The 23146-nt window shown below is 39.4% G+C and overlaps 1 protein-coding gene across 14 annotated transcripts in view; it reads right to left on the bottom strand.

Annotated features, from left to right (window-relative positions):
- Window positions 1-23146, bottom strand: part of MRTFB (myocardin related transcription factor B) — a 315742-nt gene that overhangs the window by 184153 nt on the left and 108443 nt on the right. For 12 of the 14 annotated variants that reach the window (XM_059881259.1, XM_059881261.1, XM_059881260.1 and 9 more), the window contains one exon: window positions 18489-18551. The gene's annotated coding sequence lies outside the window, so the exon portion shown is untranslated. Of the gene's footprint in view, window positions 1-14982; window positions 15059-18488; window positions 18552-23146 lie in introns of all 14 variants that reach the window. The other 2 variants (XM_024984789.2, XM_024984787.2) reach the window with 1 other exon arrangement.

Below are 23146 nucleotides of genomic sequence, written 5' to 3'. Positions count from 1 at the left end.
GCTCTTCACATCAGTTGGCCAAAGTACTGAAGCTTCAGCTTCAGCGTCAGTCTTTGAATGAATATTCAGGGTTGATTTCCTTTATGATTGACTGGTTTGATCTTGCTATCCAAGTGACTCTCAAGAGTCTTCTCCAGCACCACAGTTCAATACTTCAGCATTTAGCCTTCTTTATGGTCCAACTCTCACATCTCACACAACTACTGGAAAAACCATAGTTTTGACTATACAGACCATTGTTGGTAAAGTGATGTTTCTCCTTTTTAACATGCTGTCTAGGTTTGTCATAGCTTTTCTTCCAAGGAGCAATTATCTTTTAATTTCATGGCTGTAATCACCATCTTCAGTGATTTTGGAGCCCAAGAAAATAAAGTCTGTCACTGTTTCCATTTTTCATTTTGGGAAGTCCAAATTGACATACAGATTCAGTACAATCCCGAACAAAGTCTCAAAGGCTGTTTTGTATATGTTGATAGGCTGATGCTAAGTTTTATATGGATAGCCAAAACAACTCTGAAAAAAATGTACAAAGTTGGAGGACTAATACTACCAAATTTCAAGCCTGAGTATGCTGCTGCTGCTGCTAAGTTGCTTCAGTCGTGTCTGACTCTGTGCGACCCCATGGACTGCAGCCTACTAGGGCTTCTCCGTCCATGGGATTCTCCAGGCAAGAACACTGGAGTGGGTTGCCATTTCCTTCTCCAATGCATGAAAGTGGAAAGTGAAGTCGCTCAGTTGTGTATGACTCTTGGCGACCCCATGGACTGCAGCCTACCAGGCTCCTCCATCCATGGGATTTTCCAGGCAAGAGTACTGGAGTGGGGTGCCACTGTCTTCTCCATAAGACAGCATCAGTTCAGTTCAGTTCAGTCGCTATGTCGTGTCCAACTCTTTGCGACCCCATGAATCGCAGCACGCCAGGCCTTCCTGTCCATCACCAACTCCCGGAGTTCACTCAAACTCATGACTATCGAGTCAGTGATGCCATCCAGCCATCTCATCCTCTGCCATCCCCTTTTCCTCCTGCCCCCAATCCCTCCCAGCATCAGAGTCTTTTCCAATGAGTCAACTCTTCGCATGAGGTGGCCAAAGTACTGGAGTTTCAGCTTCAGCATCAGTCCTTCCAAAGAACACCCAGGACCAATCTCCTTTAGAATGGACTGGTTGGATCTCCCTGCAGTCCAAGGGACTCTCAAGAGTCTTCTCCAACACCACAGTTCAAAAGCATCAATTCTTTGGTGCTCCACTTTCTTCACAGTCCAACTCTCACATCCATACATGACCACTGGAAAAACCATAGCCTTGATTAGAGGGACCTTTGTTGGCAAAGTAATGTCTCTGCTTTTAAATATGCTATCTAGGTTGGTCATAACTTTTCTTCTAAGGAGTAAGTGTCTTTTAATTTCATGGCTGCAGTCACCATCTGCAGTGATTTTGGAGCCCCAAAAAATAAAGTCTGACACTGTTTCCCCATCTATTTCCCATGAAGTGATGGGACCAGATAGTAGAAGCATAATGGCAGACAAAAGACGAATGGAACAAAACAGACTCCAAAATAGACCACAAGTGACTTTTGACTAAGGTGCAAAGGCAATTCAGTGAAGAGAGAATGGTCACTTCAACAGATGGTGCTGGAACAACCAGATATCCATATGCAAAAAATACGAACTCTGATCACACTTTGTATCACATGCAAAAATCAAGTCAAAATGGATCATATCCCTAAATGTAAAAGCCTAAAACTACGAAACTTCTACAAGACAACAGGAGAAAATCTCTATGATCAAGGATTAGGTAAAGATTTCTTAAATATGATACCAAAAGCATAACCCATAAATTAGAAAAACTGATAAACTGAACGTCAAACTTAAGAACTTTTGCTCTTTGAAAGACACCGTTAAGAAAATAAAAAGACAAATCAGACTTGGAGAAAATATTTGCAGATCATTTATCTAATAAAGAATCTATATATAGAATATACAAAGAACTCTCAAAACTCAGCAATAAGAAAACAAAAAATATAATCAATGAATAATAGAGCTGACCTTTCACAGAGAAATGGCAAATTAGCACATAAAAAAGTACTCAACACATTAGTCATTAGGAAAATGCAAATTAAAAGCACAATGAGATAATACCACGACACATTTATTAGAATGACTAGAATTAAAAAGACTGACCATATTAACTGCTGACAGAGATGTGGAGTAACTGGAACTCTCAAGCACTGCTGGTGATAAATGTAAAAGGACATGACACCTTGAAAAACAATTTGATGGTTTTAAAATACTTGAACATAACCTACCACAGGATAGAGCCATCCCACTCCTAGGTATCTGCCTAAGAGAAAAGAAAGCACATGTCCATACAAAGACTTGTATATAAACTTTCAGATCAGCTTTATTTATAATAGCCTGTACTGGAAACACCCAGATGACCATCAACAGTGAATACATACACAAACTGTGGAGTATCTGTATTTCTCAGGAATAAAGGAAAAAACTACTGATACACTCAGCAACATGAACGAACCTTGAAATAGTTACACTGAGTGAAAGAAGCTAGGCAAAAATGAGTACAGAGTACATAAATCCACTTACATAAAACCTAGAACAGGCAAACTAATCTACAGCAACAGGTCAGTGGCGGCATGGAGATACAAGCAGAAGGGTGTGAGGGTGGCATTACCAAGAGCACAGAGAAGCTTTCGCCGGCCATGGGTACTTTCAATGTTCTTACTGTGGTGATGGTTTCAAGGGTGTCTGTGTTTGTCAGAACAGATGAAATCGTACACTTTAAACACATGCCATTTACTGCAGGTCAATTACGCCTCAATAAAGCTGGAGAAAAAATAGCTGCTTATATTTTACAATATCCATTCTAAATTGCCCCTTTTTCATTAGCATATTGAAAATCTTTCATTGTAGTGAAGCAATTGATATAACTGCCTCAAATACATCTTTTCTTTTGACCTTTACTCTATATAAACACAACTGTAAAAGTAAATTACTATTGGACGGAAAAGTGAACAGACTGGTCTCTCTGGATTACACGGCGGTCTGTTTATTGGCTTCAAACAAAGCCCAAATGTTTAGCTAAACTACAGTACTGAATGCTTGGTCACTCAATTTTGAAAATATTATAACCGCAAGCTAGCCTAGAGCAATTCATTAATTCAAATAAACATTTACTGCACATGTACTCTGTCTGTCATTGTTGTACGTTCTGGGTTTCAGGCAGCACGGTCAGCAGCAAATTACAAAGCCATTCTGCATCTAGTCTGTAAGATTTTAGTCACTGCACTTAAATAATACAACTAAAGAATATCAATGGAAACAGGATGATTCTTCTTCTAATATAAAGTTAAAATAATAAATGCCAGTGATAAGATGAATAAAGAATTATACACTGACAGCTTAAAATTCCAGAACAAAGGTATCTTTTGAAACCTAAGTGAATTCAGGACAAATGTTAAAAAAAAAAAAAAAAAGTACTTCCATACACAGAGTGGAACTTGTCATCTCTAAGAGATTCTGGCAGTTTAGAAGTATAAAAAGATGTGAAAAACACATAGCAAGACCCACAATTAATTAATTAATTAACTATCTATAACAACTAGGCAGCTTTAAGTCAAGTCCCTGTTAGTGTCAGACGAGATACTGCACCATAGCGCATTCTCTTCTGCTGATTTTAGAGAATGCCGTGTCAATTGGACCAAAGCTGGTACTCACATCTGACAGAAGACATAAGCTTATTTATTCATCAAAAACAGAACTCAATAGGTCCACACCTCTTGCCATTAATATATACGACAGTTTACAGCTTATCAAGGGCATCCATTTGAAAATCTATACTATATTTTCTCTTGTGCAGTGGTGCTCCTCGTTTAGGATTTTTTTAATAAAAGAATCCAATGAACTCATGCAATGGACAAAAAAATTCAATAAATATCCCTTGTTAGAGAAAACCGTTGATGTACTGTGTTTCAGATTTCCCTAGAAACTGTTATTCCTTTCCTAAAAATTTTAAGCTGTCTTTGAACTATCATGTTTTCTGTTCTCAAAGGAACAATTTTATCAGGTGATAAGCTTTTAGTAAATTCTGACTGACATTGATTCTGTCACATGTTCTAAACACATCATATCCAAACTCACATCCACATTAAACACCGCTAATCTCCTAAACAGACTTCCCTGGTGGCTCCTAAATATTCGGTAACCACGGCATTCCAGACCACAAGTTCTGTGAGCACAGTTTGTGAATATTTTCATTCCTGTAGAGAAGCAATGACCATTAAAATGAAAGACGAAAAACCAACCAGCATATTCTGTAATTTTAACTTTTCATTTTTGTTTTTCAGATTTGTAAAAATGAAAATAAAAATTTTTAAGGTAAACAGGTAAGACATGTCCAAAAAAGGAGAGACATTCAACAGCTTAGAGTAAACAAGGTTTTCATTATGAAGCTTTTCCAACTCGCCTCCAATATTTTCTTTAATTTAAAAGGTAGAATGACAGCTGTCACAGTGGAGTCCACTAAAGCTGAGAGCCGAATCTGTGCTTCTTCACAGCATCTCCTCCGTCCATTACTGCTGCCTTGTTAATGTCCGTCACCTAACACCTACTGACGATTTATAACAGCCAGGCACTGTGCTAACCACTTCAGATGCAGCCATTTCCACTTGCCCTCATGGCAATTCTGTGATGAGGCATTTCACAGACTGGTAGAGCACCAATGACCTTAAGAACCTGCCCAAGATGACAGAGCTATTCCCCATGATGAAGAGAAGAAACCGTAAACTCCTTAGCAGTGAGTCTCCCAGCCAGGCCCCCACAGGGACCACACGTGTCTGAGAACGGGGACTGTTACAACCTTGAGCACTGGTGGTTTATTCTTAGTGTGATTGTTATTCTCTAACTCACTTTAATCGGACTATGTCTTAACACGGAAGAGAGAACAACACTGTTGACAGGACTAGGTATATAGGATAATTTCTCTTCCTCGCTTTGGCTTTTGGGTACCCTTCATTATCATAATCTTGGCAAGTCAGGCAAGGTCTTTCCTCTAAGATGAAAAGACTGCCTTAAAGTTATGAGGTAGAGTAGCTGCCAGTGTGATTATTACTTTTGACCATGTGTATGGTGGTGTCAAACATTTTAAATTGCACCCGTGTTTTTCACGTAAGTAAATAATACAGTATAAAGTATTAACAAATAGGATATACAGACAAGTAATTTATCCTTCATTCCTCCCCAGACTCGACCTTTCATTCATGACAGCCTGAACAACGGTTTCAAATGGAGCTCCTCGAGCTTGTGTGAGGGCCAGTCCAGACCTCTACTGTCATCTGAAGATGAGCTGTTCTATATACAAGGTTTCATGGCAACACATCTGTAAAAGAAGCCTACAAACCACACACTTCCACCCTTAAAAGCATTTCTGCACACTATTTCACTACTTCGGAGATGCAGAATAAAACTTATTAAATTCAGGTGTGACAAACACAGAAGCACGTGCTGGTTGAAAAGTGTCTGCGTTCTCTGTCTAGTGAGAAAGACTGTTTACTGAGAGCATAATCAAGATTCATCAGCTACTTAAACTACAGAAACCACAGCTAAAGTCCATTAGAAATGTCAGTTTACATACAGAGTATGCATATATTATTTAGAATCACCAGTCTTTACAACTGCTAAGCAACACATTAGCCTAAATTCTACACACACTTAATCAGAGGTGCATTTCAATTGTTTTAAACTTTCCATAACTCAGACAAATCCTTCCTTAATTAGACTCAATCTGGGTAAAGGTAAACTATTTGGATGTTCCTCCTCCCCCATTATTTAATGTTCCTTTTATAATTATTTTTCAGTTCAGTCGCTCAGCTGTGTCCGACTCTTAGCAACCCCATGGACTGCAATATGCCAGGCTTCCCTGTCCATCACCAACTCCCAGAGCTTGCTCAAACTTAGGTCCATCGAGTCGGTGATGCCATCCAACCATCTCATCCTCTGTCATCCCCTTCTCCTCCTGCCTTCAGTCTTTCCCAGCATCAGGGTCTTTTCCAATGAGTCAGTTCTTTGCATCAGGTGGCCAAAGTATTGGAGTTTCAGCTTTAGCATCAGTCCTTCCAATGAATATTCAGGACTCATTTCCTTTAGGAAGGACTGCTTGGATCTCCTCGCAGTCCAAGGGACTCTCAAGAGTCTTCTCCAACACCACAGTTCAAAAGCATCAATTCTTTGGCATTCAGCTCTCTTTATAATCCAACTCTCACATCCATACATCACTACTGGAAAAACCATAGCTTTGATTAAGTGGATCTTTGTTGGCAAAGTAATGTCTCTGCTTTTTAATATGCTGTCTAGGTTGGTCATAGTTTTTCTTCCAAGGAGCAAGCATCTTTTAATTTCATGGCTGCAGTCACCATCTGCAGTGATTTTGGAGCACCCCAAAACAAAGTCTCTCACTGTTTCCATTGTTTCCCCATCTATTTCCCATGAAGTGATGGGACCTGATGCCATGATCTTCATTTTTTGAACACTGGGTTTTAAGCCAACTTTTTCACTCTCCTTTTCACTTTCATCATGAATGATACAGTAATAAAATTATATGACAAAGTAATATTATCATATATGATAAAATTATATTTATTAGTTACCAAAAAAATCCAAGAACTAAGGAGTGGAGATACGGCATATGTGAAAGCGATGCAACAGAGGAGTGGCCCTGATGAGCCCCGGGCCCAGCGGCACGAGCGAGTCAGGCCTCTTCCCAAGGGCCACTGTGCACCACCATCCGTAAGGGCTGCTGACGAACCCCTCTGACATCTAGGCTGTGAACTTTTCTATTTTGAATGATTCTACCTCTGAAAAATTAACTAGAAAAGAATGAAGGTAAGAAGCTCTTGATGAAAATCATTTCAGAATACAGAATAAGCTAAACTATATTAGAGGTATTTAAAGTTTTTTTTTTCTCCAGGAGCCTCCAGAAATCAACCTTCTTTCATTTCAGCTCTAACTGATTTCAAAAAGGATACAGTTTGCTGGGGTCTGGGGTCTCAGCATGGAGATTTTCCCATTTATAACTTAACTAGCTTACGCAGGAGTCAAACTCATAATTTTGACTTTATCATTAAGAACTGAAATGTATTCTCTTTCCCAGTCTTGAAGGAGCCTTGGTAAAATTCAGAAGGCACAAAGTCTTAGTCTATCAGATATGTGTTGAACCTATTTGAAAGAATAAGCATTAATCTATAAACCAAAAGAAAATCATCTGTGTCATATTTTAAACATATATCTTAACAGTAATTTAAAAAGCTGGAATGCTATAATCTATGCAATTTGAATTTTTAGAAATGCTCCTTTAAATTAACTTGCTAAAAGACACTTGCCTGCACTGGGAGTCAGGCAAATTTAGTTAAAGTTCTTTGGCAAAAAATTAAACAAACAAATATGGCTCACATTTCTACTAGGAGGGTAAGAAAGGAATCTAGGCAATAAACAAAGACACTTAAAATACATGCAATTTACTATAATATCTTGTCATATGGCAAGGTGGTAGGATGAGAGCGTTTAGCCCTAAAAGTAATACAATTCTATTTATGCACTAAAATGAAAAAAAGCACAAAAACCAAAAAACCATCTTTCCCAAGTGTCAACGTAACATTACTACTTTACATAAACAAGACCCTATTTTTCTAATATTTAAATAATAAAAATTATACCATATCCAAGCTACCTGTGATTTGGTTTTCTTGAATATAGAGGAAAGACAGAGCTGGCAGCACATTCACCTCAAAATTAAAGGGTAAAAAACCAAAGTCAAATTCCATTTCTAGACTAGTGTTCCAAAAGCTATTAAGAGATAGGAATCAGGAGTCAGATTTCAAGATGCCAAAATCTGAAACCTGCAATTCTTTTTTTTAATATATAAAAGATGAAAATAAGTTAACATCTGCTATTCAGAATACAAAATTTAGGTCTTGCTGTGAACTCAGTTCTTACTTTTAAGGTGAACTTCCAGTCCTTTCCATTCACAAATAGGACTTGATTTATTAAGTTCCCTGCTTTGTATCTCCAGAGTTGATCAAAGCACATTTTCTTAGTACAATCTGTATTGTTCCAAGTGTTTTTATAAACATCTTTTGTGAGAGCTTACAGGAGTGATCTGAAATCATATCCAAGGTTTCATCCTATGAGTCAGTTATTCTTAAACGGAAACAGAATCTGTCTTTATCACCTTTATTTCCCTACCTATCACAAATCTAATTTTAGTCACGAAATTTAAAAAACTAATTAGCAGGATTGTCAGTAGATAATTACTGATAATACTTGGCATGGCAAAGAAAAAAGGCATAATTTCATTACCTGGACATGAAAATTTCAGGTCTACACAGTATCTGAACTTTCATAACAGTTCCTTAGCCACTATGTCCACTACATAGCCCTACACTGATAACTCCCAAATCTATATTTCCTGTCCTCGACTGAGATCCAAACTGTACACTCAGCTGCCTGCTGAACGTGTTCACCTGAATCATTCACACAGATATTCACTGAATACCTGTTATGTGTCAAGTATACTATGCTGGGCTCTGGAAGTTCAGAATGAAGAAAACAAGACAGTTCCTGTCCTCATGAGACTTTTAATTGTGAAGAAAGCCAAACCAGTCATATAATCATAAAAATATGTAACATACAAGTTGTGATTAGTTCCAGGCCCCAGTCTAAGCTGGTCTAAACCTGAACTCATGGCACTCCGGTCTGCCTGCTCCCTGAACTTGCGTTCTCGGTGGCAATGGCGCCATCACAGGCTACTAGAGACACACAAGTGGGAGCACTCTTCCTCCCCAGATCTCCTCCGTCTCAGTACTCCCCGAGCATGTGTGCAGGGTTGGCTCTGCCCACAACAACCTTCCTCTTTTTGGGAACTCCCAACGTGATGGTGGTAGACAGCTTTCAAAGACCCCCATGCCTGGTGAAGGCAAAAAACTCAAAGCCAAGAGAGCCCCTGGGATTTTAAAAATGAGCTGGGAGAGAGGAGCTTTTTCTTCCTCTTGGCAGGAGAGTAAGAAGACAGCCCCTGCCCTATGCAGAAGCCCAAGGGCCCAGAGTTGGGAGAAAGAGTCCCTGTGATGATGAGACCTCTTCCAATCCCCGAGGACCCTGGGTTGTTCTGGTTTCTGCAGCATTTCATATCTTTTACAACCTTCTCCAAGAACCTTCCAATTAATTCCTCTTTTAACTTAAGATAGTTTAAACTTAAGGAGGATTTCTGTTACTTGTAGCCAGGATTCCTGACTGATAGCTCCTAAACATTTCCAGCCTGGGTCTTATCCAACTCTGCCACAAATACCCTAGTTCAGGTCCTCACTGACTCTTACTGGACTAACGCAACAGCCTAATGGGACTCTGGTCTCCAGTCCTGCCCCCGCAGGCAGCATCCATAACACAGTGGCCAGAGTGACTATATCACGCTCCCCCTGCTGGAGAGTGGCTCCAGAATCAACAGGGACAAAATCTAAACTCCTTAACAGGACACACCCAGCTCTCTACAATCAATCTTCCTCTGCAGCCACGCACCTGTTACTCCTCGCCTCACATTTTATGCTCTGACTGTATGGAATTACTTGGGCTTTAGCTTAGAGACAGACATACACCCTCCCCGCCCAATGCTAAACTGACTGGTAAGCAGGAAATTTTCCTTTCTGAAAACCTGGAAAACCTGAAGAAAGTAAAGTGGTTTTGTTTAGGTTCACATCTAGGCATCGAAGTTGTCACATCCATTTCTACATGTTATTACACTAAGAATTCTAAATACCATGGCTACAAGATGCTTGGTCTAGACACTCGCTGTATACAGTAGCAAGAAACTGGAGGAGAAAATCAAAGACCCTAACAAAAAGTTCTGATTGCCACCCTGATTCCCATTGTGTTCGGATTGAGCACAACTCTTCTGAATATACTGAAATCTACTGAGTTACAGGCTTTAAATGGGTGAACTTCATGGTACATGAATTATATCTCAATAGAGCTGCTTCAAGTATCCACTCTTCAGTGAGGCACTCTCACCCAGATATAGAAGAGTACTCCTTCCTCCCTTCCATGGGTCTCCACTGTCTGTGGATACTTCTAGCTTGGCATGTGAGCTCTAGTTCTTTGAGGATAGAGCCATGGCCCAGTCACCTCCGGATCCCCAAGCCTAGTCTAGGGCTTAGTACATACAAGACACTGAAAATGTTCACAGAATGTCCCATGCATTCTGAGCTAGGCAGAACATTGAAAGACATTTTTTCTAACTTAAAAAATGCACACTGAGTTTTAGGTTAGGAAACTTGGTCTTCTCACCTTGTAAGAGAATATTTGAAAATATGAAAGATGTTTAAATACCTCTATCCATTGTATAGTTAACAGCTGATCATTTAATTTTGCAGCAACTTTTAAAATCAGATGTATAGAAATAAGGTGCAATTTTTTTTTAACTTGCAGAAAATTTCAAACAGAGGCAAGACAACATAAGCAACCAAAGAAAAACAGAAGTTTGGTCTTCTCAAAAATTAAAAAATTTCTTCAAAGAACATTCTTTTTAAAAAGTGAAAAGACAATCCACAGAAAGGGAGGAAAATTTTACAATTCATATCTCTGATAAAGACCTATGTGGAGGGCAGAGGGGTGCAAAGAAATCTAGAATACACAAAAACATTATAACTCAACAATAAAAAGACAATCCCGTTTTTAAAATGGGAAAAGAACGTGAATAGGCATTTCTCTAAAAAATATACAAGTGACCAAGAAGCTCATGAAAAAATATTGAACATCATTAGCCATTAGGGCAGAGAAGGCGATGGCACCCCACTCCAGTACTCTTCCCTGGAAAATCCCATGGATGAACGAGCCTGGTAGGCTGCAGTCCATGGGGTTGCTAAGAGTGGGGCACAACTGAGCGACTTCCCTTTCCCTTTTCACTTTCATGCATTGGAGAAAGAAATGGCAAACCACTCCAGCGTTCTTGCCTGGAGAATTCCAGGGACGGGGGAGCCTGGCGGGCTGCCATCTAAGGGGTCGCACAGAGTGAGACACGACTGAAGCGACTTAGCAGCAGCAGCAGCCATTAGGGAAAATGCAAATCAAAATTACCACGAGAGACCACTTCACACCCACTGGGATGGTTACTATGAAAAACAAAACAAAAAATAACAAGTGTTGGCCAGGATGGAATCCTCTAACACTGCTGATGGGAACGTAAAATAGTACAGCCACTTTGGAAAACAGTTTGGCAGTCCCTCAAAAAGTTAAATATAGAGTTACCATGAAAGGCAGCAATTCTACCCTTAGGTATATATCCATGAGAAACGACAGCAGATGTCCACCCAAAAAACTTAGACATGAATGTTCTCAGTAGCATTCACAACTTCCAAAACCTGGAAACCACCTAAGTGGCCATCAACGGATGAATAAACAAAATGTTATCTATCTATGCTGTAGAATATTATTTAGCAACAAAAAAGAATGAATTCTTACATATGCTATGACACAGACGAACCTCAAAAGCATGCTAAGTGAAAGAAGTCAGACACAAAAGGTCACACGTACTGTATAATTCCATTTATATGACACACTCTGAATTCAGAGACACACAAAGTAGAACGGTGGTTGCCAGAGACTAAAGAGAGGGAAGAATGGAAAGTGACTGCTACTCAGTCTGGGGTTTCTTTTTGGGGTGATGAAAGTGTTCTGGAATGAGACTGGGGATCCATGCATAACTCTGTGAATACAGAAAGATCTACTGAATTTTATGTTTTAAATGGGTGAACTTTATGGTATGTGAATTACATGTCAATAGAGCTGTTATGAAAAAAAATTACTACACAAAATCATATAGTGACACCTCCATGCAGGGGCCTGACTGAATCACTCTGCCTACTACAGGATAACCTGTCGTAAACACACACATACACACACAAACACACAATCTGTTCAAATGAGGAAATGATTTATTTTCCTACCACCAAATCCCCACAGCGACCAATCATAAAATCAAATTCAAAGTAGAAGAAGAAAAGAACAAAAGAGCACACAAACTGCAATTTGCTGGCAGGTATAAAATGGAATTAACCAAAAACTGCACAAAGAAAAATGTTTATCAGAACCACTCACTTCCCTTTGATTACACAGATTTAAACAAGTTCAAGTCCTTTTTAACTGATGAGAAAATGTGCCAGCTTCTTTATTAACACAGAGCAAGGAAAAACAAGTATTCTCTCCTATAACAAAATTAACATCCCACAGAAGGTCTGTTTGTACTTGGCCGTCATGAACCTTTCATCTCAGAGCACTGCTAAATTAAACAAGCCTATGTTGTATTGAACACAATGAGCCAGACACCTTGGCAGGCTCCTAAAATTCGCCAGTTAATGCTGAAGAACATTAGAAACAGACAGGAGGGTAAGAACGAGGGTGATGGTGCTGATAAAGCGGCTGTATCCTCGTTCCGCCCAACATTTCACTCATCTACGATAATGGAAACACTCTAAGAACTGTGACAAGAAAAGCCAGAGAGATCTGGATTCAAGTTATTGTTTTGTTTTTAATGTACTAGCTGAGTGCCCAAGGACAAATCTCATAACCAAGCCTTCTATTCTCTAAAACTGGAGTGACTGAATCTAGCCTCTGAGAGTCATTAGAGAACAAAATCAAAGAATACACACCGAAGGTGCAGCCCAACGCTCAATATGTACATCCCCACCATAAAAACCCTCACTGCTCTCAACTCTTCAACGCAAATATTGATTCTGGAGCTTGCATCACAACAGAAGTAACTGACACCAGTCATTCTTTTCTACCCCAAGGACATCTAAGCAACCAAAAGATCCTATGAAAATTCTCTATTAAATTATTCCCCCTCCCATATAACTGAAAGTAAGAAAGCCATCAATAAAGTCTGCTTTAAATGTATTAAATCGGGGCATGACACAAAGCATTCATTCACCTAAGAGGTATTTAAAAGCAATGAACTGAGAGAGACATACCAAAAGAAACACTTACTATTAGAGACAAATGCCTGTTTTTCAGTGCAATAATTGGTAACCTTTCCATAAAGATTGATGAAATCTGATTATAATTCCCAAGTGTCAGTAATCAGTTCTTAAAGAAAAAGAAAAAGGAAGTGGGATGGTTTCAAGCACTGCAGAAAAGATGTAGGCGGATACCCTTCCTACTGACAGCTATTACCATTAACATTTGAGAGATGGCTGCCAGAAGATTCAGACAAAAAACTTTGTTACATTAAAACAGACTGAAATCTACTTACAACAAAACTTACTGGGTTTAACAGACACAAACATAAGCCACACCATGAATTAGGTGTCCTCTCTGAACAAACAGGCACAGAGGTAAAGCTCGTGTGGAATTCTCGTGTTTGTCATTACACCACTACCTCACACTTGCGTGGCGGAAGTCTACTTAGAGACTCTGCATCCAGACTCTGCAGTGAGACCACGGGGTCGCAAAGAGTCGGACAGGACTGAGTGACTGAACTGAAGTGAATTGAGACTCTGCAGTGGTAGATGGTAGACTCCCTCCGCCCAGCTCCAGACCAAGTTCTCTCACAGCACAAAGCGTCCAGGGTCTCAAGGGGGATGGGATGTTAAGAGGCTGGAGAGGCCTACCCCTGGGGAGCTCCACCAAACACCACGTTCATTATGGAACTTGTAGCCCAAAGCTTCTGTTCTCTACCCCTCTTCCCCAAACCCTCCCCCTAAGACTCCGAATTTAATAAAACCTCTGTGAGGGACTAACTCACTGTAAATGCTACAGAAGGAGGGCCAAGTGTTGCCCTTGCTGGGGGGATGTTCTCTATACCACACATCAGCACTTACTCTGCCCTCCTGTTGCGGTTCAGTACTCTCACCCTGACCATGAAACAGTTTCATGTGAATATTCTACCACCACAAATCCTGTATATGAAGACAGAACTTCTCTTCTTTCCAACTTTCCAATCAAATAACCACTTACACTGCCAGTCTAAACTTTAAGCTTTATGCCTAAAATAGGAAGAAACTGTTGCAAATGCATAAAATCCAACCCATTAAGTGCATAAGAATGTCTTATAATCTGTTTAAATACAGTATAAAAATTTTTACAAACGCAGCTCAGAGGAGAAATAAATGATAGTCTTAAGTTTAATTAAGACTCCAGTTTAACTGCTACTAGTAATGCCTCACTTTTCAGAAGTATTTTTAGAATTAGAGTTTTAAAGCATGCAATTAAAGAAAGTAAGTCATCAGTGAAATGAAAGCTATAATATAAGGAACTTCCTATACTACTGGAGAAGAGAGATATAATAACATAGAACTTCACTTATTTTAGAAAACAAATACAGGATCATACCATTAGCCACAATAAGATAGAGGGTAAAGTCCAGAAAATATAATTAATTTAGACCTTACTAAATGAAGACTCAATAATTTCCTTTCAAGCCTGCCTAGATTTATTAATAACTTTAGATTTATTAAGGAAGGAGCTGCTAAGAAAGTTAAAGTACAAATAAATTGCTAGGGGATTATTTAATAAATTAAAAAAATTTTACATGCAAATAGCTGCTGCTAAAATACTAATTAAAGCTAGCACATGCATTCTTTAGAATCCCATACTCCAGTGGAAACAAAGTGTATGAAACAAGAATCCTCAACATTGCCTAAATCTATTAGATAATTGTTCCATTCTCTCTGTTTATTTTGGCTGTGAAAAACTGGTTGTGAGTCAGAAACGCTTAATAGGCAGGATACTGGACAAAGATTTACACATTCTTCTTAATGGCTGGCAATCCATTTCTCTACTTTTAACAAATGCTGAACTACACAATTAAAATATACCTCAATTTCTCTCCATTATAATTTACTTTATCCTTGTCTTCAAATAACTCAAAGATATTCCCATCTGTATAATATGAAACATATCGTAAATAGTAGATCAAGTACTTTACCTATTTTAGACAGTTACTTTCCCCTTAACAGCAACAAACGAAAAAGCAGATTTAAAATGCAGTTGTATGTGGAATTCTGCGAAGAAATTGGACAGAATCCAAATCAACAGTCCAAACAAAACATCACAAGAGGTTACGGTAGCAAATGTCACAATTATATACATCTAGATTTAGGTGCATTTAAACATCACAGGTGCTAGTTTTCTTCTCCAAGAAATTAAATTTCTTAATTAAAATTGAAGGCACATCTCATTTGCATCTTAATTCTAACTTAACAATGATGATACTGACCAATCATTAATTCCTACAAAAATGATTTGAGTATCTGCCATGTGCGTGCCAGGTATCACAGCAGTTGCTGGATATAAGCTGGTGCATAAAACACACTAGGTCCAAGCCTCAACAATGTTAACTTGGAGTGAAAAGAAAAGCACTCACATGAAAGGCAATCTATAAGAAGATGCATTCTATATCAAGGAAAAAGATGAATTTTAACTGGCTTTCAATTAAGTCAAAAAAGAAACAGTAAGCCGATGACAAAGTACATGTTTGTTTCATGTGAGACCTTCCTTAGGCAACTTTTATTTGAAATAAAATCTAAAATAAACATAAAATTAGAGCTCATATTCATATCAGAAACTGGCAAAATCCTCTGGACAGATGAAACTCAACATTGGCATTCATATGTATACATGTGAATGCATAGTCACCTAACTCAGTAATATTAGTTAGTCGCCAATAGTGGAAAATTCTTAGAGAGATGGGAACATAAGACCACCTTACCTGCCTCTTAAGAAACCTGTATGCAGGTCAAGAAGCAACAATTAGAACCAGACATGGAACAATAGACTGGTTCAAAATTGGAAAAGGAGAACATAAAGGCTGTATACTGTCACCCTGCTTATTTAACTTATATTTGAAGTACATCATGTGAAATGCTGGGTTGGATGAATCACAAGCTAGAATCAAGACTGCTGGGAGAAATATCAACAACTTCAGACATGCAGATGACACTAAAGACTCCTGAAGAGGGTGAAAGAGAGTGAAAAAGCTGGCTTAAAACTCAACATTCAAAAAACTAAAATCATGGCATCTGATCCCATCACTTCACGGCAAACAGATGGAGAAAAAGTGGAAACAGTGGCAGGTTTTATTTTCTTGGGTTCCAAATCACTGTGGATGGTGACTGCAACCACAAAATTAAAAGATGCTTATTCTTTGGAAAAAAAAGCCATGACAAACCTAGATAGCATATTAAGAAGCAGAAATATCACTTTGCTGACAAAGGTCCGTATAGTCAGAGCTATAGTTTATCCAATAGTCATGTCAGATGTGAGAGTTGGATCATAAAGGCTGAGCTCCAAAGAACTGATGCTTTTGAACTGTCATGCTGGAGAAGACTCTTGAGAGTCCCTTGAGCAGCAAGAAGATCAAACCAGTCAATCCTAAAGGAAATCAACCCTGAATATTCACTGGCAAGACTGACACTGTAGCTGAAGCTCCGATACTTTAGTCACCTGATGTGAAGAGCCAACTTACTGAAAAAGATCCTGATGCTGGGAAACACTAAAGGCAGAAGGGAAGACAGAGAATGAGATGGTTGGATGGCATCACCGACTCAATGGACATGAGCTTGAGCAAACTCCAGGAGATAGTGAAGGACAGGGAAGCCTGGTGTGCTGCAGTCCATGGGGTCACAAAGAGTCGGACACAACTTAGTGACTGAACAACAACAATTTAAAAATATTTATACTGAATTAATCAGGGTAATGGGCTTCCCTGATAGCTCAGTTGGTAAAGAATTCACCTGCAACGCAGGAGACCCCAGTTCGGTTCCTGAGTCAGGAAGATCCCCTGTAGAAGGGATAGGTTACCCACTCCAGTATTCTTGGGCTTCCCTTGTGGCTCAGCTGGTAAAGAATCTGCCTGCAATGCGGGAGACCTGGGTTCGATCCCTGGGTTGGGAAGACCCCTGGAGAAGGGAAAGGCTACCCACTCCAGTATCCTGGCCTGGGTTGCAGTGTTGGACACGACTGAGCGACTTTCACTTTCAATCAGGGTAATAGACCTAAAAACAAAGATCTCAACATATTCCAACATTTTCATCACATTTAAAGTCCAAGAGTGTTTCACATACACACAAGAATCACATGTATGTTTTTAACAAGGAAATTTTTTATGTAAATAAGGCTATCAGATGAAAGAGGTCTTTAAACATGAAAGGTTTACTCCAGTCAGAAACCCTGCTATCTTGCTTCCCTGGTGGCCCAATGGCAAAGAATCCACCTGCCAGTGCAGGAGACACAGGTTCAGTCCCTGATCTGGGAAGATAACACATGCCACAACTACTGAAGGCCACGCCCCTAGAACCAGTGCTCCACAGGACAAGCCACTGCCCCGAGAAGCCCGCACACTGCATTGAAGAGTAGCCCCTGCTAGAAAAGCCCGAGTGCAGCAACAAAGATCAGAACAGCCCAAAACAAACAAATACAATTAAAAACAAGAAAGCCCTGCTATCTCAAAAAGACACCATTTTTTCCTCCTATTGGACGGGTAAGCATTAAACACATGAACAAAACTCAGTGTGGGTAAGGACATGGAAAACAGGACTCTGGTAAATTTCAGTTGGGAAGGGGCCTTTATTTACAGAGGGCAGTTTAGCCACAAGCACCTACATTTAAAATGCGTATCATCTTTGACCCAGTAGTTACACTTCAAAGAAGATAAATGAACAAGCATATAATGATGTAGGTACAGGGTTGTCTGACACACTATTATCCACTAGAAACCATCCAAACAGTCATCAAATGAATGATTCAATTAAAGTATGGTGCCTCTAAACAATCAAATATTGTCAGTAAAATGACTGTATACAATTATACATGTCTTTTACAATTCATGTGCAAAGATACATAGAATATACTGTTGTATTAAATAAAAGACCAATTTACTTAAAGATTTATATGTAAATACATCTATATTCATAAATTTCTAAATGGAGTTTCATCAAAATAACAATGGCAGTCATTTCTGGGTGGCAGGAGTTAGGTGTCATTAATGGAAGTTTTTTCTCACTACTGCAAGAAAAAAAACAACACATTTTCATTTAAGAAAATGAAGTGTTGCAATCTCACCAAGTGGCTTCAAATCCCTTCAGCTCCCTACTTTAAAATCAAAAGTTTTCACTGAACATTGCAAGTATGTATAATCACCAAACAGCTTATGGATTTCCACCTGTGAGATCTCCTGCTCAGCACCAGGCTTTAAAACAAGGAGATAACGGAAATTTATTAAAGATTCAAGTCAAAGAAGTAAGGAAGCCAAATGACCTTAATCAGAAGCCCACATTTCTGGCAACCACCTTAAGAACCCCAGGTTCTATCAACTGACACACTCCTAAAACAACAATCTCCCTCTTGTATCTTCAGAAACCAGGTATGGAGGGAAATTTTTTTTTAATAAGAGACATTTTCTTTAAAAAAAAAATTAAATCATAAAAAACTTACCTCAGTAAAAATGTTTAATTATTTTCCTGTCTCACATTCTTTCTTAGCACCTTTACTGGGAACCTAGAGAGAAAAAAAGTTAAAATTACTTTTTATTCAACATCTACGGCATGCCAGGCAGGGTGGTCAGAGAAAGTATCTCGGAGAACATCAAGTCTGAGAGGAATCAGAATGAATAAAATAGAAGTTACTAAAATGGGAAGATTGGGCAGAAAAGTGAGCAGGTTCAAGTGGAATTGAATAACTTTCCCTAAATGGTTCAAGAACCTATACCTAACTATAGTCAACCTCACAGCAGGTGAAAAGCTGGGTTGCTAGATTAAGAACACCTGCCTGAGCCTCAGCACTACCACGTCCTTGCTTGTCTGCTCCTGAGCAAGTCCATAAGCCCCTGTGCCTGGGTTTCCCCGAGTACCTAATAATAGGACTCAACTCCTAAGTCGGCTGAGGGTTTATGATAGATTATCCACATCACGGACTTTAAAACAGTTTCTGGGACATAATAAAATGTTCGATGAACGTTAGTTTTCACTATCGTTCAGTTCAGTTGCTCAGTCGTGTCCACTCTTTGTGACTCCATGAATCACAGCACGCCAGGCCTCCCTGTCCATCACCAACTCCCGGAGTTCACTCAGACTCAGGTCCATTGAGTCAGTGATGCCATCCAGCCATCTCATCCTCCATTGATCCCTTCTCCTCCTGCTCCCAATCCCTCCAGCATCAGAGTCTTTTCCAATGAGTCAACTCTTCATATGAGGTGGCCAAAGTACTGGAGTTTCAGCTTTAGCATCATTCCTTCCAAAGAAATCCCAGGGCTGATCTCCTTCAGAATGGACTGGTTGGATCTCCTTGCAGTCCAAGGGACTCTCAAGAGTCTTCTCCAACACCACAGTTCAAAAGCATCAATTCTTCAGCGCTCAGCCTTCTTCATAGTCCAACTCTCACATCCATACATGACCATTGGAAAAACCATAGCCTTGACTAGACGGACCTTTATTGGCAAAGTAATGTCTCTGCTTTTAAATATGCTATCTAGGTTGGTCATAACTTTTCTTCCAAGGAGTAAGCGTCTTTTAATTTCATGGCTGCAGTCACCATCTGCAGTGATTTTGGAGCCCCCAAAAATAAAGTCTGACACTGTTCCCACTGTTTCCCCATCTATTTTTCATGAAGTGATGGGACCAGATGCCATAATCTTCGTTTTCTGAATGTTGAGTTTTAAGCCAAATTTTTCACTCTCCTCTTTCACCTTCATCAAGAGGCTTTTTAGTTCCTCTTCACTTTCTGCCATAAGGGTGGTGTCCATCTGCATATCTGAGGTTATTGATATTTCTCCTGGCAATCTTGATTCCAGCTTGTGCTTCATTCAGCCCAGCGTTTCTCATGATGTACTCTGCATAGAAGTTAAATAAGCAGGGTGACAATATACAGCCTTGACGTACTGCTTTTCCTATTTGGAACCAGTCTGTTGTTCCATGTCTAACTGTTGCTTCCTGACCTGCATTCAGGTTTCTCAAGAGGCAGGTCAGGTGGTCTGGTATTCCCATCTCCTTCAGAATTTTCCACAGTTTATTGTGATCCACACAGTCAAAGGTGTTGGCATAGTCAATAAAGCAGAAATAGATGTTCTTCTGGAACTCTCTTGCTTTTTCAATGATCCAGCGGATGTTGGCAATTTGGTCTCTGGTTCCTCTGCCTTTTCTAAAACCAGCCTGAACATCTGGAAGTTCACAGTTCACATATTCCTGAAGCCTGGCTTGGAGAATTTTGAGCATTACTTTACTAGCATGTGAGATGAGTGCAATTGTGCAATAGTTTGAGCATTCTTTGGCATTGCCTTTCTTTGGGAATGGAATGAAAACTGACCTTTTCCAGTCCTGTGGCCACTGCTGAGTTTTCCAAATGTGCTGGCATATTGAGTGCAGCACTTTCACAGCATCATCTTTCAGGATTTGAAATAGCTCCACTGGAATTCCATCACCTCCACTAGCTTTGTTCGTAGTGATGCTTTCTAAGGGCCACTTGACTTCACATTCCAGGATGTCTGGCTCTAGGTGAGTGATCAGACCATCATGATTATCTGGGTCGTGAAGATCTTTTTTGTACAGTTCTTCTGTGTATTCTTGCCACCTCTTCTTAATATCTTCTGCTTCTGTTAGGTCCAAACCATTTCTGTCCTTTATCGAGCCCATCTTTGCATGAAATGTTCCCTTGGTATCTCGAATTTTCTTGAAGAGATCTCTAGTCTTTCCCATTCTGTTGTTTTCCTCTATTTCTTTGCATTGATCGCTGAGGAAGGCTTTCTTATCTCTTCTTGCTATTCTTTGGAACACTGCATTCAGATGCTTATATCTTTTCTTTTCTCCTTTGCTTTTCACTTCTCTTCTCTTCACAGCTATTTGTAAGGCCACCCCAGACAGCCATTTTGCTTTTTTGCATTTCTTTTCCATGGGGATGGTCTTGATCCCTGTCTCCTGTACAATGTCACGAACCTCAGCCCATAGTTCATCAGGCACTCTATCAGATCTAGGCCCTTAAATCTATTTCTCACTTCCACTGTATAATCATAAGGGATTTGATTTAGGTCATACCTGAATGGTCTAATGGTTTTCCCTACTTTACTATAATTATTGAGAAATGGCATAATCCTTATCTTTAACGTGCTTACAATGTAGTGGGTGACAGAAGTACCCAGGCATATGACACAAGGCAGGTTCAATTCAGTCGCTCAGTCCTATCTGACTCTTTGCAACCCCATGGACAGCAGCACGCCCGGCTTCTCTGTCCTTCACCAACTCCCGGAGCCTGCTCAAACTCATGTCCATCGAGTCAAAGAAAGATCTAAATCAATTAGTCATTAACTTATTTAAAAACATCTGAGTGTCTGCTCTTTTCCAGGTATTCTGCATTCTTTGGTGGACGTGACACTTTCTCTCCTCATAGCTTCCAGTCTATCAGGACTAAGCTATAGGACAGATGAGCAACACAAGGAGACAGATCCTGTTTTTAATTGGTGCGGGGCAGCACGTGTTTGACATTGCAGAATTAGGTAGCAAAACATCCTAAGTGGAAGGGATGGCATTATAGGAAACGTGGGACCTTTGGGGAAGGCTACGCAGCCTCTGGTCAGGGAGCATCCGAGAGGGCAACCAGCAGCAAGGTCAGAGAGAGAGGCAGGAGGGGCCTCAAATGCTGGGTCGAGTTTGTTCTTTTCTCAAGGACACTGATTATCCTGCTCGGAGTGAATCACAGCTTATTTTTAATTTCAAGTCTGCTATTGTTTTATTACTTTTCTTCACAATGTCTTTCTCTTTTACAGGTGAGAGGGGAAAGAGGAAGAAAAAAAGAGAACAGCAACCTCAATCCAAGCTGCTGTTGGCAGTGACAGTGGTAGAAGAGGCACTAAGTGATGAACTTCACATTCTTCTTAATTCTCCAAATGTTCTTACCAAGCCAGAATTGTTCCTGTTACTAATTAGGAAGCCGAGGCTCAGAGGAGTCAAACAGATCCCCAGATGTCCACTGAGCTCATAAATGCAGCTATAGAATTTAACTGCAAGCCTGACTTCCAAGGCTTTCTTTCTCTTCAGACAAAAAAAGGATAAGGGATTCCGCAGAATTTGATGCTCGTTAAAAACTAATTAGAATTTCAAGGTATATCACCTTCTGTACTTACACAGAAATAAATAGCCTTCATACAATCAAAACCACTTAAAAAAGATAAAGACTTCACTTATAAAAACATACACATGTGTATATATAGGCATATATATAAATATGAAATGAAAATGAAAGTTAGTCACTTAGTCATGTCTGTCTCTTCGTGATCCTATGGACTGTAGCCCACTGGGCTCTTCTGTCCATGGAATTCTCCAGGCAAGAATATTGGAGTGGGTTGCCATTTCCTTCTCCAATTCACATAAATATACACACATATAATACATTAATAAGAAATGGGAAAAACCTGTATGAGAAAAATTTGTGCTCTAGAAGTCAAGAGTAAAACCAAACAAATGAAAAAAATACATCATGGTCTTGGAATGGAAAATTCAATATCAGAAAGATATCAATTCTCCCTACGTTAGTTCATAAATTTAACATGATCTCAACTTTTTTAAAGTGTGTTTTTCTTTTCTGGAGCTGACAAATGATTCTAAAGTTCACATGGAAAAATAAACAAGCAAGAATGGCCAGGAAAATGAAGGGCAACAGGACAAACTAGTTTTACAGGCATTAAGACATCTTATAAATCCAATAATGTGTGCTTGTGCGGGAACAGAAACACTTAATGGAACTGACCAGAAAGCCCAGAGAGGTCTCCCAATATATTTGGAAATCTGGACTATAATGTTCTGAAACAAATCGCTAAAAATTAGTGGTAGCCATATGGATAAAGCTGAATCTATATATCACCCCTGAATACCAGAATAAATTCTAAACGGATCAAAGATTTAAGCTTAAAAATGAAACCATAAAGGGAAAAAAATCCTTAAAGAAAAGAAACATGGGCAAAATCCAAATTCTTGGAGGCCTTTTCATGACTCAAAATCCATAAAATATTAACTGCTTAAAATTTAAAGAAAAAACTTTAAAGCCTTCTCTATACCAAAATACATTAAAGTAAACTTTTGAAAAATGACAAGCTTGAGGAAACTGGA

This window comes from Bos taurus, chromosome 25, assembly GCF_002263795.3.
Source record: "Bos taurus isolate L1 Dominette 01449 registration number 42190680 breed Hereford chromosome 25, ARS-UCD2.0, whole genome shotgun sequence".
NCBI lineage: Eukaryota > Metazoa > Chordata > Mammalia > Artiodactyla > Bovidae > Bos > Bos taurus.
The sequence above is the reverse complement of the archived record's forward strand: the minus strand, read 5'-3'. Positions and strand labels throughout refer to the sequence as shown.